Raw genomic sequence first — 16323 nt, 5'->3', positions numbered from 1 at the left:
ATTAAAAATGCTAAACAAACAAGACACCAAATTATCACTATCATATTATATCAGATACAACAACAACAACAATTAAGAGAGATTCAATTTGTTGTTCTCAGTAGAGTTAACCTGTGAGAGGGGGCAAGAATACAGGAGAAAGGTGAGCAGGCTGGTTAAGATAAATACAGCACATAGGAAAAAACAGTCAGGTCTGTTCTCACCTTGATGCCCACTATCCCCAAAGAAGCCATTCAGATCGTATTTCCTGTCCTTTGCTCCTAAACAGACAGAAATATTCAGATTTATTATTTAATATGTAGTAATTCAACAGCCATGCAGCTGGTACACAGACTGAACTAAATACATCTAATGCAGAAGGACTACAACTATGATGAAATGTACTTTTACAATTAGCTTCCACACTCCCCGTTTTTGATGACAGTGTGACAAAATGTCAACACTTGGGAGGAAAACAAGAGCAGAAATATAGACTGGATGGTTTGTGCAGAAGTGTTTAAAGCCTTCAGGTCTTACCTTGTGGCTGAAAATGCAGTTTGAGATGCTGCTGGATGTGTATCTGACGCGGCAGGTCGTCGGGTTGCTCGGACACCTGAGTCATACCCTCTGTTTCTGTAGTGGGTGCTGAGTCGAGGGTGAGGCCGGCTGTCCCTTCTAGATCGGGGAAGTGCCGAACATCACCGGGCATCGCGTCAGCTGTGAATGAAGACTCTGCAGGGAGACGGGAGGGGACAGACGGATAGGCCAGGTTGGGGCTGGGGGTGGGGGCTGCAGGAAACACAGCAACTATGAGACAGTGCCACAAAAGGGGGGGGAGGGGCAGAAAAGATGCATGAAAAAAATATATAAATGTAAACCTAGATATCAGTATTATTATTTATTTATTTATTTTTATTACCTTGTGGTTGCACTCGGCCATTTATGTAGCCCAGGTTTTCTGAAATTGTCAGATGAACAGTGACGTGAGCACAGTGGAGCCACAACAGATACCAATGCAGAATAAGCTTTTATACCCACCATATCCATTAATGAACCTCCCCACACCTTCAGCTGCAGGCCCTGGAGTGGGCAGCTCTCCTTTCACTGTGAGTAAAAAAGAAAACAAAGAGTAGATGAATGAAGCAGGTGATGTTGGGGTCCATATGTTCTGTGAATCTCTCAGAAAGCAAATTTTTTTTCAGACGCACCGTAGGATTTTCTAGCTGAATTGGACTCAAGGGGCTGGGGGTCATAAGTTAAACCTGCTGCACCTGTTTAAGCCAAAATGAAGATAAATATGCAAATTATTTGTACATTTCAAGCCTGACTGGTCGGGTAATTAATGACAAGTTATGACCAGTTTTACCTTCAGCTGCAGTGTCAAGAGGCTGTGACAGGTAAGCTCCCTGATTATCTGTTAAGAAATTATCACCAAATCATCAAGTTGATCTTATTTTAAACAGTTAAAACAGAAAGAAAAAGAAAAAAACACATAAAACAGATATTATGTACCATATTTCCCAGAAAATTTAGCTTCACCATCAAAACCAACAGCCTGCGGTAGATAGGGAACCTCAGCGCCACCTTAAACAAAGATGAAAACATGAAGGTGATAATTAAACCAGATAAGAGCTGACAGGTACATGGTGGCACCATGTTTGCTCAGTCTCACCATGTTTTCCTTTCACATTATGTCCAAGCCCGAGTGGGTCAGGTTGATATTGTGACACAGCCAGGCCTGAAAAGAAAAATCATAAAAAAGTGAAATACAATAAAAGAACAAATGCATGGATGCTGTGTACAGTGGTTTCTCTCTGTGCACAGCCTGTCACCCTGTGGTTTTCACAGCTCTGGTTTATTTATTCTTTATTGTAGTCTGCATTTTTGTGGACTCATCATTGAGAGCTACATTTAGAAGACCACTGCTGCTTTCATGTCTAAGCTACAGTCAAACTTCAGCCCAGCTTAGCATAAAGATTTCAAACAGGGGGAACACCTACGTTAAAAATACTGTATTAAATATTATAATCCTTTTCATTCCTGTATTTTTCTGGGTGTGTTTTACAGGAAGTTTTCATAGGTTTGCACTTGTGTTTGAGAGAAGCCATTTACCTCCTCTCTCTTTAAGACCCCATTCCCTAAAACAACAAAAACTTTCTTCTGATTCGCTGACTTCTGCAAGCTTGCTGAGGGGCACCACCCAGTGTTTGTAAGCTGCACGAGCTCTATGATGTTGGCATGCCGCATGTATAAGAGATGACTGCGGTAAGAAAAGTGATGAGGTGATACGAGGTCATTTCAAAAGTAGAGGAAAATGAATCATTAGTATCATATGCAAATGAACACATTATGCCGTTAAGTTAGCTTTTAGTTAGCCATCTGTTTGTGGCAACTAAATTATATAAAATATAAATAACGACAAGCCAATCAGCATTTTTAAAAGGCTTTTTTTAAATTTATTTTATTTATTTTAATCATATTTACCAGTAGATTTTGTTTCTGGGCCCAGTCCAGCTGGTTGAGCTTCATAAGGCTGCCTTCCATAACCTTCAGAGGAACACAAGAAACAGAAAAACAAAAATGGTTAGAGGATCGTGACTGAGGTTTAGATGTTTACCAGGTAATTCAAACTGAAGAGAACTTAGTGACTGTCATTACTCACCATATTTACCAGCTGTATTTCCAGCGTTGCCAAGGCCAAGTAGTTGTCCACCATTGGGGAACCCTCCATATCCTGGCATAGATGGAGAGAAAACTGTTTAAAACGACCACAACCTTTTTACGGGAAGCCTTGTCACAGCTAAGTGTAAGTTTTGAATTTATTTTCCTCTCCCCTTGGGTTCCTGGTTCATTTCTGGATAGACTAGTGAGCGTTTCCTGTTGGATTAGAAGAATGATTAGCTAGTTTCCAGGTATAGGATCCATGTCTAAGTTGGCACTAACAGTAAGTGTGTTGAATTTATATAATTCAGAGGATGTTCTGAATCGCAGGAATTATGAAGAGAAACTGGAGCCTGAGCTAAATTTCAAGTGTTTTTGCAGAAGGTCCGAATACTTACGTAAATCAAATCCTAAAATCTGGTGAGTGTATGTTTTAAAGACTGCTTAAAACAAATATATTCTCACCATATTTTCCAAACGGCTTTCCGTCACCTGCAGCACCATAGGGACTCAATCCATAACCTGGAAAAAAAATGGGACAAATGTGGTTATACTTCCTCTTTGTTGAGCACAATTTCAGCCAAGCCACGGTGACAGACGTGCCATATTTTCCTGCACGATTAATTCCCGTACCAACAGGCTGCCCAGAAAACTGCAGCCCACCGATGCCAATACCTGAACCAGATTAAGCAGAACATGTGATCAGATGGGACATAAGTAATGAGAGACAAATACTGTTGAAGGTTGAAGGTTGTGCATTGCAGAGAGGCACAATGTTATTAGATATAAACTCAAAGATGTGTGCTTTCTTTTTTTCCCCTTTCCCAGCACCCAGTTTCTGTCCACCAAGGGCAAATTCACTCATTCCTATAACAATGGGAAAAACTCTGGTGTTTAAAGGTCTCTAAAATTAATTTTTTTTTGTGGATTTTAAACAAAGGTTAGTTGTATTTTGTTAAAATAAAATACATGTGAACATGTTAAGTTTTACTAGGCACCATAGGTATTGCCTAATTTTCCATTTGGACCAAGACCTGCTGACTGAGGCTCAAACTGACTCATCCCTGCACAAATGCATGAAAAATATTTCAATTTCAATCAAAGTTTTACTCCACGGGAGAAAGGAGATTTCTTCTCTGTCTGATATTCTGCTCACACGTGCTTAGATCAGTTTTTCCCATGGTGACATGGTCTTACCATCTACTCCAGCAGCAACCACTGGAGCTCCATTGTATGGAATCTGTCCTGTGCCACCTGTCCAATCAGCATCAGTGGAATATTTTTACCTTTTGTGTCATATTTACCTAATATACTTCACGATTATCTTATATTTAGCTATAACTAACTACCCACCCTCATCTATTACTCATTACCATACCTGATTTGCCATCAGGAACAGGCACACCTTGTCCAAGGCCTGGAAACACAGAGAAATGTTGCCGTTTACACAAAAATTAACTGCTGCAAAACAACATTTCTCAACTAAATGTCATAAAATGCTCTTACTTGCATAGTCAGGCTGTACACCTGCACCGTAGCCATTTGCATAACCTGCAGCAAAACACAAACTATGTTAGCTCTTAATATCCAACAATGGCAGTCAAAATATGGCCCAACATTTCCAGAGAGAAACAACAATATTTCAGTAAAATTACAATGGCAGATTTTTAAAGATGCAAACTTCCTTACGCCTAACTACTCATCATCTTACACACTGATACAACGCACTAAATCTAAAGCGTTTCCATTTAAAAGTTCACCTCCAAAAGTATGTCCGTTCCTATATTCACCTCCAAGGTAGCCTCCTCGTCCAAAACCTGAGTGAATACAGGAAAAATATCCTCACTTCAGCTGAGAACAAAAAACCCCCCAAACAAATACCCCAAATCCTACACAAATCAGATTGTACTTTAAAAATTACATCAAACTTTTTCTGTTTGTGATCAAGACATTTACTGCCAGCAAATATTACCTGCTCCGTATCCATTGCCGAGTCCAGGGAACATTTGGCTTCCTGCAATAAAACCTTTTGGAAAAAAAAAATTCAAATTCTCTCTGTGTGTGTGTGTGTACACCAAGGAAGAAAGCACATTCATGTAAATGAGGAATTACAAAATAAACGCCTTGAAAATAAAGCTACGAATCCTGACATTGTTTTGTGAAACTAAAAACTAAGATCACTGTTAACAGATTTTACCTGTTAAAGCCTGACCCATGCAATAATTGTCAAAAAATGTTGACAGTTTAAAAAAAAAAGAAAGAGATTCACCACTTAAGCCCCAACGCCTAACCGATCTCCTGCCTTTTCCCCCGTATCTGGGGGCGTTGGGGCTTAAGAGGTTAAATAATTATTTGCATATATACATTATCATGTTTTAGGGAGAAAAATCACACTTATGATGTAAAACTCTCAAGGAATCAAAGATTTGACTATATGTCAAATATGATAAGTTTGACTTTAAATGATTAACTGTTGAGTCAAAGAAGATTGCTATTTTGAATAACAGTCCTGGATGCAAGTAAGTAGGCAAATGAAATAAAGTGTAATTGCAGTGTAATGTACGAGATCACCTGAGCCTTCATCTCATACCTGGGACTCACCTTGACTTTGTGGCCTGCCTGATCTAATGTTATGTTTTAAACCATTAAATCAGCAATAAGCACACAGCTCCTTTGTAAGTATTACACAGACATTTAAACATGAGGACAGTGTATTTCTCCCTGCGTTTAACACCATTTCCTTTTTGAGCATCTGCTCCTGCTTCATAACCTCAAAGCAACTTCAAGAATCACTAACAAACAATATGAACAACAAGCAAAAATAATGCTATACCTGTGCAAAATGGTCTTATTATTAGATATACCTTTGGTGTTTGTGCCCATAGACGCTCCAGCACCTGCGTTATAATCTGAAATGACATCAGAAACCAAAGTTAAGACTTGTTTTCACTCCCTTTAATATTTTGACTTTTTTATTTATGAGTGAAGAGGTTGCTGTAACAATTTAATTTCCTTTTGCCATACGTTTCACATGGAGAAACAGTGGAAATTTTAGCAAACAGAGAGCTTTAGAGCTTTAAATATAGTGCATGATAATCATATTAAGACACACTGGTACTATAGTAAGAGACTCTCAGTTTACCAGGTCTAGGGATTTTCATCCATTGCCCATTTGGTACTCCTGATGATCCACAGTCTGTAACAGACAGCATGTAGTATCACAAGCACAACAACCACCACACATATATGAACTTTAGACTTGAGGAATCTACCAAACAGGCAGACTTTGTGTTCGTAAAAGAGGATCAGTAGTAACACCAGCAGCTTAAATGACTGCTAAATGTAATCACGTTGGTGATTATTATTATTGATCAGTAACTGATTATATTATTATTATTATTATTACAGTTTACTGATTATTAAACACTGATGTCTTTCAGTGCCTCATTGAACCTCTGACATGAGGAATTAAGGCAGTTCTGACAGAGTTGGAAGCTTTCTTTTTGTTACTCAAAGAAAAGAGAGAAATGTTTACCATGTTTGGTTGGTTTAGCTCCTTGACCCTTGGAGACTGAAGCTCCTCTTCCACTCTCTGAAAAACAGAAACTGAAAGGTCAGAGTGTGATTGGCATTGATCCATCTACAGTTGCTCTTTCAGGTGTTGCGGCATCAACAGTTAGCAGTGAAAAAAAAATCAGATTAGTGGGTTAAACTTGCAATTCAACTCATGCAGTGAATACGCTGTAATTAAATTCGGAACAAAAGTTAAAATGTCACAAAACACCCTTCAATCTAAATGACATATTTTAAATTGGTGAACTTTTCAGTCATGTACTTCCAAACAATAAAAGCAGTTTAAAATTTAGGAAATATGCATATTTGCTCCTGTAGCTGTATAGCTAGTTAGCTTAGCTTAGCATAAAGTCCAGAAATATAGCCTAACAGCTAATCAAAAGAACTAAAACCCACTAATCCTCACCAGCATGTCACACCTCAGCAGAAAGCTTCCAGTTGTAGCAAAACAGTTTTTTTAAAAGGTTGAGTTAGGCGCACCGCCTGTCTTTCAATTCACCTTTGGGAGCAGTGATAATATCAATAAAGCAAATAAACAAATTTGTCAAAACATTACTTTAAAACCATTAGATATCAATTTTTAGGTGTGGGGTTTGGCATTAAAAAGAGAAAAAGTCCAAACAAAAAGGTTGGTAATTTCACATTTTAAGTCAGCACTTAAGAAAACATGCAACACAATTACAATCATTTTAAAACAGAACCAGGACCAGCAGCAACGATTCACTCTCAAACAAACGACTGGCATTTGTGTGTTTGTCACCTTGAGGGGTCTGGATGGCCTGAAAATGTTCATTGAGCCTAGTTTGAATTCAACTACTAACATGGTACAGAGTGAACAGTGCGATCAACCCTGTGAGATCATAACAGCTATGATATCATCAGAATACTGAGAGTTAGGACAAAAACACAGCATTCATTAAACATCTACGCATGCATGCCACGTCTAGTAATCACACCCACTTAGTTTGAGACTTAGTTTACCCGTTGCCCCAGTTTCCCCTGCAGGGTGACCATTGACCCCGGGGTTATCAATCTCTGCCTCAGCCTCATGTTTGATGTTGGCTTCTTCTGGTGCGACTTCAGGCACAACGACAGTCGCTGTTTCCTGAACAGCGGCGGTGGTTTCTGTAATTTGAGCTGCCTCTGTTTCGGGAACAGCTTTGGTGCTTTCAGGGGCAGCGTTCCCCTCACCGGTGCTGTCTACCACCAAAATAACCTCTGCAGCTTTTTGCTCAGGCACAGCTCTCCCAGTCATATAACCTAGAGGTCATAAATGTCATCAGCATTTATGCAGATTATTTGACCAAACCTGCGACAATGAGCTTATCGTTTGTAGTGTAGAAAATGTCAAAAATCTATGTTTTTGTGCATCCACAGTGTGTGTAAACTAATGCAAACCAAACTAAATTATAAGAACTTTTTGTTACCCAGTTTTGTTAACGAGAATGAAACTTCCAGTTCCATGAAAAAGGTTACTTGCAGTTCCAGTAATAACAGCGATAACTTTGATAAGATTTCCCCTGAAGTACTACATTTATACATCTTCTTTTCTCTCTCTCATTAGGGTCACCACAGCGATATGTAATATGACATATTGGTGCTAGTATTAACCCTGGTAATGGTACTTGCCTTCTGGATAGACAGCTGCTGGGCCTGGTGCTGGTTTACTCTGGGAAACCCCCTGTGCAGGTCTGGCTATGGGGACCTTCTCTCCCTTGATCTGTGGACCTGTGGTTGAAGACTTTGGGTGTTTGGCAGGAAGTGCTGGGGCTGGTTCTGGTGTAACCTGAAGGACCAGCGGTGTCTGCTTGTAGCTTTTTTCTTGTGGCAAAGGGGAAACAAGCTTTTGGTATTTCTCTTTTGACACCTCAGCATGGACACCACCTGTCGGGGAAAAAGGCACTGCGCCACGAGTTATTGCTTGTCGGAGGGAAAGGCCCTCCAGCGGTGCTACACTTGGCTGCTCAGGAGAAAGAACTCCACCTTTGAGGCTCTTTCCACTGAATTCACCTGCAGCCTTTCCATCTTGGCCTTTTGTATTCGGCAGCATGTTGTAACCTGTAAAAAAAACAAAAAAAATTAAAACCCTAACAGTCAGATGAGCCCCAGTGATCAAACACTTGGCGACAGTGGGAAGGAAAAACTCCCTTTTAACAGGAAGAAACCTCCAAGACCATAAATTAAAATGTACAAATGTTCAAATTTACACACCCAGCATTTGTCTGCTTAAGTTTACAGAAGCATTTTTGTAGTGCTATCTAATGATATGGGATCTCAACCTTGCACCAAACACATGCACAGGAGCATTTACCTGCATTGGCTGCTTTAGGCAACTGCCCTTTAGTTACACCAGCAGGACCACCATATCCTGTTTAAACAGTGCAGACATTAGAAACACATGAGGGGCCATCAACAGATGCAAAAAGAAAAAAACAATTGATTGTCCACAACTCAGTTGTTTGGTTCCCAAATGCTGTATGTGTTCTGCAGAATTCGTACCACTGTCGAGTGTTTTTACGCCTTCACTTGGTGTTCCAAGTCCTTTAGTAGTTTTCTGAGGTTTTGACCCTCCGTACCCTGCAGACAGCATCAGAATCAGAACAGCATTGAAGCTTGGGCCTAGCTGCTGGAGTTTCAAGTATAAATTTGCCATCTCATAACTCAAACTTACCGTAAGGGTTTCCTCCGTATCCACCCAGTGCACCATTTCTAACTCCGTGACCTAGTGAGAGAATTGAATAATAATGTCTCGAGGCTGATTTTTATGTTTAAAAATGACAATTTTGACGTGAATAGAAATTAGCAAATGATAAACAATAAAGAGTAGATTGTCACCATTGGGTTTGGCTGTGTATCCTTTGAGTGCATTAGCTCCAGGCCCTGCCGCAGCTCCATAACCTTAGTCAAACATGAGGTTATATAAATACACCAATGGCATTAAACCAGAAACATTTACTATAGAGCACCAGAACAGAAAATAGTAATTGATTACCACTGGGTTTGGGTCCATATCCATTGGCAGCAGGTCCTTTCCCATAACCTTGAGATCAAAAAACTCATTAAAGAAACTTCCAAACTTAATTTAACCCTGTAAAGCCTGAAACAGGAAATGACTGCCAGGCAATTAAACGTTTTTGAAACTGGGATGTTTACTGAACATTCTGACAAGTTGAAAGTAAAGAAAAGAAACTATATGAGTTTTAATCTTTATGATTTTAAGTAAATCTGACATTTTTGTGTAATTTATTCAGGTTTTTCAGGGTAAAATAATCACAGATTTTTTAGAAGCAACAAAAACCCATGTGTAAGGTATGATATACTTAGCCTTACAGAGTTAACCACATTTATTTTGTGATGTGCTTACAACACAAGTATTACCTGGTTGTGGTCTTACTGCACCTCCTCTGTAGCCTGCATATCCTGTCAAATGTTCATAAAAGGAATATTAGTAATATTCAAATCGAGATTTAAGATGTGCATCAGCGTTTTGAATCGTAAATTGAAATCTGAAAAAGAAGGAATGGTCTCACCGTTGGGTTTGGCACCATACCCGTTTGGAACATTTCCGAAGCCTAAAGAAATACACAGGAGAAAAATGACAGTTGTTCTGAAACGCTATCCATGTGTCACCCATAGATCCTTTCATTCAAGTTAAAGCTAAAGATTTTTTTTTTGCACCTGGATCAAAATAGTCAGAAACCAATCCCCCTCTCTATAAAGAAGTTGGGAAATATGGGGTGGGTAATTTCACATTTTTGATTTGGCAGAAAAAGAGATTTGTACTCCCTGCCAAACCAGGGGCCTTTTTTTGTTAGACGAATGTGTAAACCACTACACAATGCCAGCCTATGCACACATGAGTGTAAAAAAACCCATAATATTTGAGGGAGAATAGCATTGTTGGCAATTGATAGCTTGATGCTAATGGCATGGAAAAGTTTTCTACCCTGTTTGAAAATCCTGTTGTTGTTTAGCATAAGTCACCTTTAAGAATAAAGCTTGATATTTATCTTGACACTGACTTAGGTTGAAATATAACATTTTATTGTGGATGCACAGTTACCTGGCTTTGCAGACTTGGGAGCTCCACCATTCTGGGATCCATAACCTTAATAGTTTCACAAGCAGAAATTCAATATTTAACTTCATGTGGCAATAATATTTATTTGTGCATGTTAACCTACCATTTGACATGGCTCCATTGCTGAAAGGTGCTCTGGCCCCAGCATAACCTTTACAATGATGAATAACAATGATGAATAATGAATAATGAATTTTATTTTATAGCTTTTGATTTATACACCAATAATCACTCTGTGATCTTTACCATTGGGTTTTGCTCCTTGTCCATTGGAAGCGCCAGCTGCTGCACCATAGCCTACAGTTTCAACATTGCAACATGAGTTCATTTATGTTGAGTGTATAGATGAAGACATAAAGTTGAAAATCAGAGAAGCATGTTGTTATTGACCTACCTGGCTTCGGTCCCTTCATCCACCCATTTCCATACCGATGCCCCAGACCCAAACCAGCACTGCCATAACCAACATTGTAACCTAAAAACAGAGATAACCAGTACATTAGCCAAACACACCTGTAGGACTGAGCGTGTGACATCTATATGACTCACCTGCCATGGGCTGAGCTCCATAACCTTTATAACTTCCAGCAAACTGAGGCATTCCCAGACCTCTGAAGGCTCCCTTACCCGGTCCTTTATTCATGTAGATATACCAATGTTACATCACCATTTTCACCTTTGTGGACAACAAAGCAACTGAAGTTGCATTACCTGCCCCATAAGGTGGTCGGCCATATCCTTTCATAGGTTTACTTCCAGCTCCTCCTTGGCCTGTTAAATATTTTGAGTATTTAACATATATGTGTGCTTTTAAAAGTCAAAGAGTCCAGCTGCCTGCTCCCAAATGACCCATTTACTTTCTTACCATTTGGTTGTGTCCCATAGCCAATCGATGGACCAGCTACAGCTCCTTGACCTAAAGAGTGATGATAATATACAAAATTGTAAAACTATTTAATTTCCTTTTTTTAATCTTCATGCATTGAACTTCATGTTTTGCAAACAATACCTTTGGTGTTAGGCACATTTCCAGTAGAACCAGCACCATAACCTGCAACAGATGTGAGGTTCTTAATTTAATCAACACCTTAATCATGACCCCTCCCAGTTTTAAAACATTGTTATGTTTTTATAATTCGCAACCAGGTTCTTCATTAACACCAAATCGATAAAAACATAAAGAAAATATAGTTATGTTAAAAAAGAAAAGTTCACATGATTCTGTACAGTCCTGAAAAACTAAATACACCCTTTCTGCAGGTTCTGCAGCAAATGTGAGCAGCACTCTAAAAAATTTTGACAGTTTGTTGCTCTGGAGCATTCATGTGTGTGTAGACACAACTCAACATCTTCCTGTTCCACCAAATTCACCCCAAGATGAGATCATGCAATGCTCAGAGAATCTGCAGAAAACCCAAGAGCTGCTTCTCAGACTCTGCATCTCTCAGTTAGCATGTTCAATTTTGAAGTTCATGACGTGATGATGATTTAGATTTTGATCCCCAGGACACCAACCAATCTGCAACAGCATGGTCCATACCCCAACCCGATTGAAATGCTCTCATAAGATCTTAAGAGAGCTTTGAATAAACACAAATACACTCAAATCTCAAAGAACAAAAGTGACATAAGGTGGACCAAAATTCCTCCACAAAGATGTGAGAGACTTCATAGAGTTTATAGCTGCTAGAGGCAGTTCTACAAACTACTGAATCATGGGGTGTTCTGAGTTTTGAGGACTGTGAAGTGAGAGTCCTTTTTCATATACCTGTCTTACCATTGCCTTTTGTTCCATGTGCAGCAGCTGCATTACCTACAAATAAGCAACACAACAGATTCATTAATGATCAGAAACCTTTTTAGTCCCAGTATCATCATCTTGCTCATTATTCCGCCACATAGCCACCACAAGAAGGCTTTAATAATCAAGACAATAGCATAAATGGAAACTATGCTAGTTTTATTGAAGTAGAGCAATTCTGTTGTATTGTTTTACATGTTCGTTACCATTGCCTTTAGGTCCTTGCCATCCATATCTGCCATCCTGAGCGCCATAGCCTGCAAAAAGAACAAAGTTAAAATCGAATGTGATTTAGTGTAGATGTGTGAGGCCTTAGTTATAAAACATGTGTTATAGCACCTTTAGTTTGTTGTCCATTGGTGGGACTGGCTTTAACAGGATATCCTGCAACAAAAAAATTCACACAGTGGTTGTTATTGTGCCATTGATCATTAAGTGGATTTTAAAAGTGGAGAAATGTCTATCATTGGTGTTATCTCCATTTTGGTGGGATAAAACTGCAGGATATCCCCCTGAATTAGAAACACAGTGCCAACAGAGATCCGATGTTAGAACAAATGACTGACTCTGAGATGTAACATAACCACTAAATGTGCTTCAGTACCGGCATCAGAGAAAAATCTGCTGTAGGAATATGAGTAAGCATCAGCAGAAAGATTTGGTAAATGTACACAGTAGGTGTATGGACACAGGTTTACTGTTTGCATCTGTAACCTCAGTAACAGCAATGAAACTGTGTTATCACTGACCGACTCCTTTTGTAGGATAGCCAGCATATCCAGTTCGTGGCCCCATTGCCCGGCCCACACCTTACAAAAAGAGTAAAGAGGACCTCAAAATCAGGCAAACAGTTCACTTCATGGTTTTTGAATCTGTGAAGATAATTTACCTTTTGATGGCATCAGCACTGCTCCTACACCTCCACCATTCTGTGGTATCCTTCCTAGAAATAAAAAGTGTGAGCCGGTGAACAAAAGCTTGTGACTTACGTGGACATAATGCAACAAAGGTGACACAAAGTGGACAGGATGTGATGGACTCACCGTTAGGCTGTGGAAGTTGTCCATTGTGTACTCCAGCCACAGCACCGTAACCTTAAACACAAGACGCTGAGTGTAAGACTATCAGTTTAAAATTACTAATAGTAAGAAAAACATTTGGATTAGCAAAAATATCCTCTGAACACACCAATTTTTAACCCACTAATACAAAGCATTGGTCTCAGCCATTTATTTTGCATCCTTAAAGTGTTTCAGATAAAGTTAAGACTACAAATTCAGATGAAGTACACTCCAATTAAAACCAAATAAAACTAAGAAAGTTTCCATCTTTCATCACTATCATGGTCGCCGCATTGGTGATAACTTAAAGAAAGGAATCGAAAACATCACAGAAGATATCTGGCAATGGTGTCATATAAAACAAACATAACTCTGACAAGTGAAGCGATCAGACAATAAATTTTCACCCTGTTATATGATCGGTAAAATCATCTTGGAGTCTATGCAATGTAAGCAACATTAAGAAATTTGTATTTTTCCATGTTTTTAAAGAGCGGGTTGTTTTTCCACAGCATGACAGATTTGAATTTTTATGACCCTGATGAAGGCCACAAGCCCAAACGCGTTGGTCAGTTAATAAAGTTGTTCCTCTTTATTAACTGACCAGCGCGTTTCAGCTAAGTGTTGCTGGAGTTCCTGTGTTGTAAGTTTCTCATCCTCCCCATGCACCTTGGAAGTAGGTGAAGTTGTGCCAGAAATCTTTGCTGCAGATTTATATTTTTAATCAGATCATTTTTCATTTGGGTGTGCTTCAGAAAAGTTCACATTATTCAGCTACATTAGATGTTTTAGTGTTTATAATAAAAATGTGTAATTCCACTTAGATGTTGTTAGTTAAAAGTGTTTTTATGCTTTTAGTTGCTTTTGTTCACATATTAAATTAGCGTCCTCCTTTAATTTGCATATAAGGATTCAAAATAACAACAAAAATGTTTAGGTGTCTTCCCTTCTTCACTTTTATTTGAGTTGCAGTTTATCCCCCTCTCCAAAAGAACGGAGAATGGAGCGACTGTGTCAGAGGTAAAACTATTCTCTTACTTTCTCACAGAGGGATGTTAAATTTAGACCGCCGCTGCCACAGCAGCTTTGATTTCACAAACAGAGTCTGCGAGTAAAGACAAAACTAAATACACAGCTCCCTCGCATCATCACAAGGATACTTGGTAGAGGGTCGACCAGACGAAAGAGATTTACGGCTCATCTTTCTCAGATTTTGGTTTAACACGATTGTTAGAAATTTGGCAGGCAAGCCCGACTAACATAACCGACTTTATGTTATTTCAGGACTCCTTGGAGTCCGGATAACTTGATTCCTGAGGTTTTTGGGAGTGCAGCCAGGATATTTTGAGAGTCTTGCAGAAAACATAACCACATGTACACTTTTATTTATTCTGAAAGAATTGAAAAAATGTCTTTCCTGCATTTCCTTCTCACATCGTTAAAGGAAATCTTAAATTCTCTAACTGATTTTGCATTAAATTGAAACACATGGCATGGTTTCACTGTCATTTTGAATCCAGCCCTCAAAGGGTTGATGTTTATACAATACAATACAACTTTATTTATATAGCTCATTTAAAGACCAGAGGTACACCAAAGTGCTTCTGAATAATACAATAATATGAAATAAAATTGAAATTAAATAAGGATGCGATGGCAAAGTGCAAAATACACTACCAGATAAAACAGAGCACTTTAATCGGCAATGCTAAGTTAAATAAATAAGTTAATAAACGTAATTTAAAGGATTGAATAAATTCAGACATGCAAATATCAACTGGAAGATTATTCCGGTAATACAATAATATAAGTTAAAATTACATATAGGTACAATTGCAGAGTACAAAGAATATGGTTTCCACTGACCATGGACGCAAACTACACAGTGTATGTCAATAAAGACTTTTAACATGGATGTTTCATTCATTAAGATCCGATGTTTCTTTTAGGTGTTCAGGATTTTTTTTAGCAGTCTATGTTTTACTCATGTAGAGACACGGCAGTTAAGGAACAGATACAGTTACAGGTACGGTTCAGCTGTAACAACAGAGCGAGTGCATTTTCCAGTATTGTTCTAAGTGCTGCAGTTTCCTGTTGGTGAAAGGAGACTTGTCTTAAAGCTTTACTGCCATGGCATTGACTGCAAAGCCAAATTCTAGATTTAGGAAGAAGTAATTTAATTAAACCAAAATTAGGAATAAATATTCTGATTGTCTGGTTTTTACTTTCAAACAAAATTTCTTTCTTTGGTATCAGGAAATATGGACGTCAGGTGCAGGAAAGGAAATGATGGAATACAAATTGAGACATGTCTGATGTACAGACACAGAGCGGCTCCTCTGTGCCAGTTACATCATCCTTGGCCATATACCAGCTCATAACTCAATCCCAGTTTTCCTCACACTAAACTACACCCCTGGAAATTTTCCAGCAACTACACTTATTCTGGTTATTTCCTGCAGCCTATATTCATTTACATTTATCCTAACATGGTTTACCTGTAAAACAATTTGGTGACTGTATTTTGAATTGTTAAAACTAACACATGGCAAAAACAGACACACACAAATAAATGTAAATCAAACGGTAAACATCCAAACGAGACCGGGGTTATCAGATAATCTGCGCTTCAGCACACTCACCCCCTGTGTGTGCTGCCTGCACCAGCCAAAGGATCACTGCACTGTGAAGAAGAAGTTGTCCCATCATGCTGGACCTAAAAGACAGTGTTTTTGAGACCCAGCGGGAGGATGAAGATGGTGAAGCAGATGTTCCGAAGTGGGGAACCTAACCTGATTACGAGGGCCTAATATACACTCAGCTCTGAGGCGTCCCTCCTCTCACCAGCTCTGTTTGTGCCGGACCCTCCCCCACTTACTGGCAGATGCACCCGAGGTGTGCACACACTAACTGAATAATTGGCCTCTTAAAGTACATTAACACTTAACAGAGAGAAGCAAAGAGAGGGAGATTACCAGATTGGACATTGACTGATGACCTGTGGAGGGTGCATTACACATACAGGCTGGGCCAGCTGTTCTGGAATGATTTCTTATAGTTTGAAAACTATACACCATTTTTAAAAGTATGAAGTGAAAGAAAAGAATCAGAAATGATATTGATATAAGCAGGAAATTTAGGTAAAGAAACCCTCAGTTTCAGGACAC

At 39.0% G+C, this 16323-nt stretch overlaps 1 long non-coding RNA gene across 1 annotated transcript; it reads right to left on the bottom strand.

The window, feature by feature from the left end:
* Positions 1-35: 35 nt before the first annotated feature.
* Positions 36-623, bottom strand: LOC134633121 (uncharacterized). Its single transcript, XR_010094673.1, has 3 exons — positions 517-623; positions 204-260; positions 36-111 (listed from the first exon to the last, which is right to left on the bottom strand). It is a non-coding gene; the product is annotated as an uncharacterized LOC134633121 (long non-coding RNA).
* Positions 624-16323: the final 15700 nt, after the last annotated feature.

The sequence above is a fragment of the Pelmatolapia mariae genome, linkage group LG8 (genome assembly GCF_036321145.2).
Source record: "Pelmatolapia mariae isolate MD_Pm_ZW linkage group LG8, Pm_UMD_F_2, whole genome shotgun sequence".
Lineage (NCBI taxonomy): Eukaryota > Metazoa > Chordata > Actinopteri > Cichliformes > Cichlidae > Pelmatolapia > Pelmatolapia mariae.
This window is presented reverse-complemented; position numbering and strand designations above follow the sequence as displayed.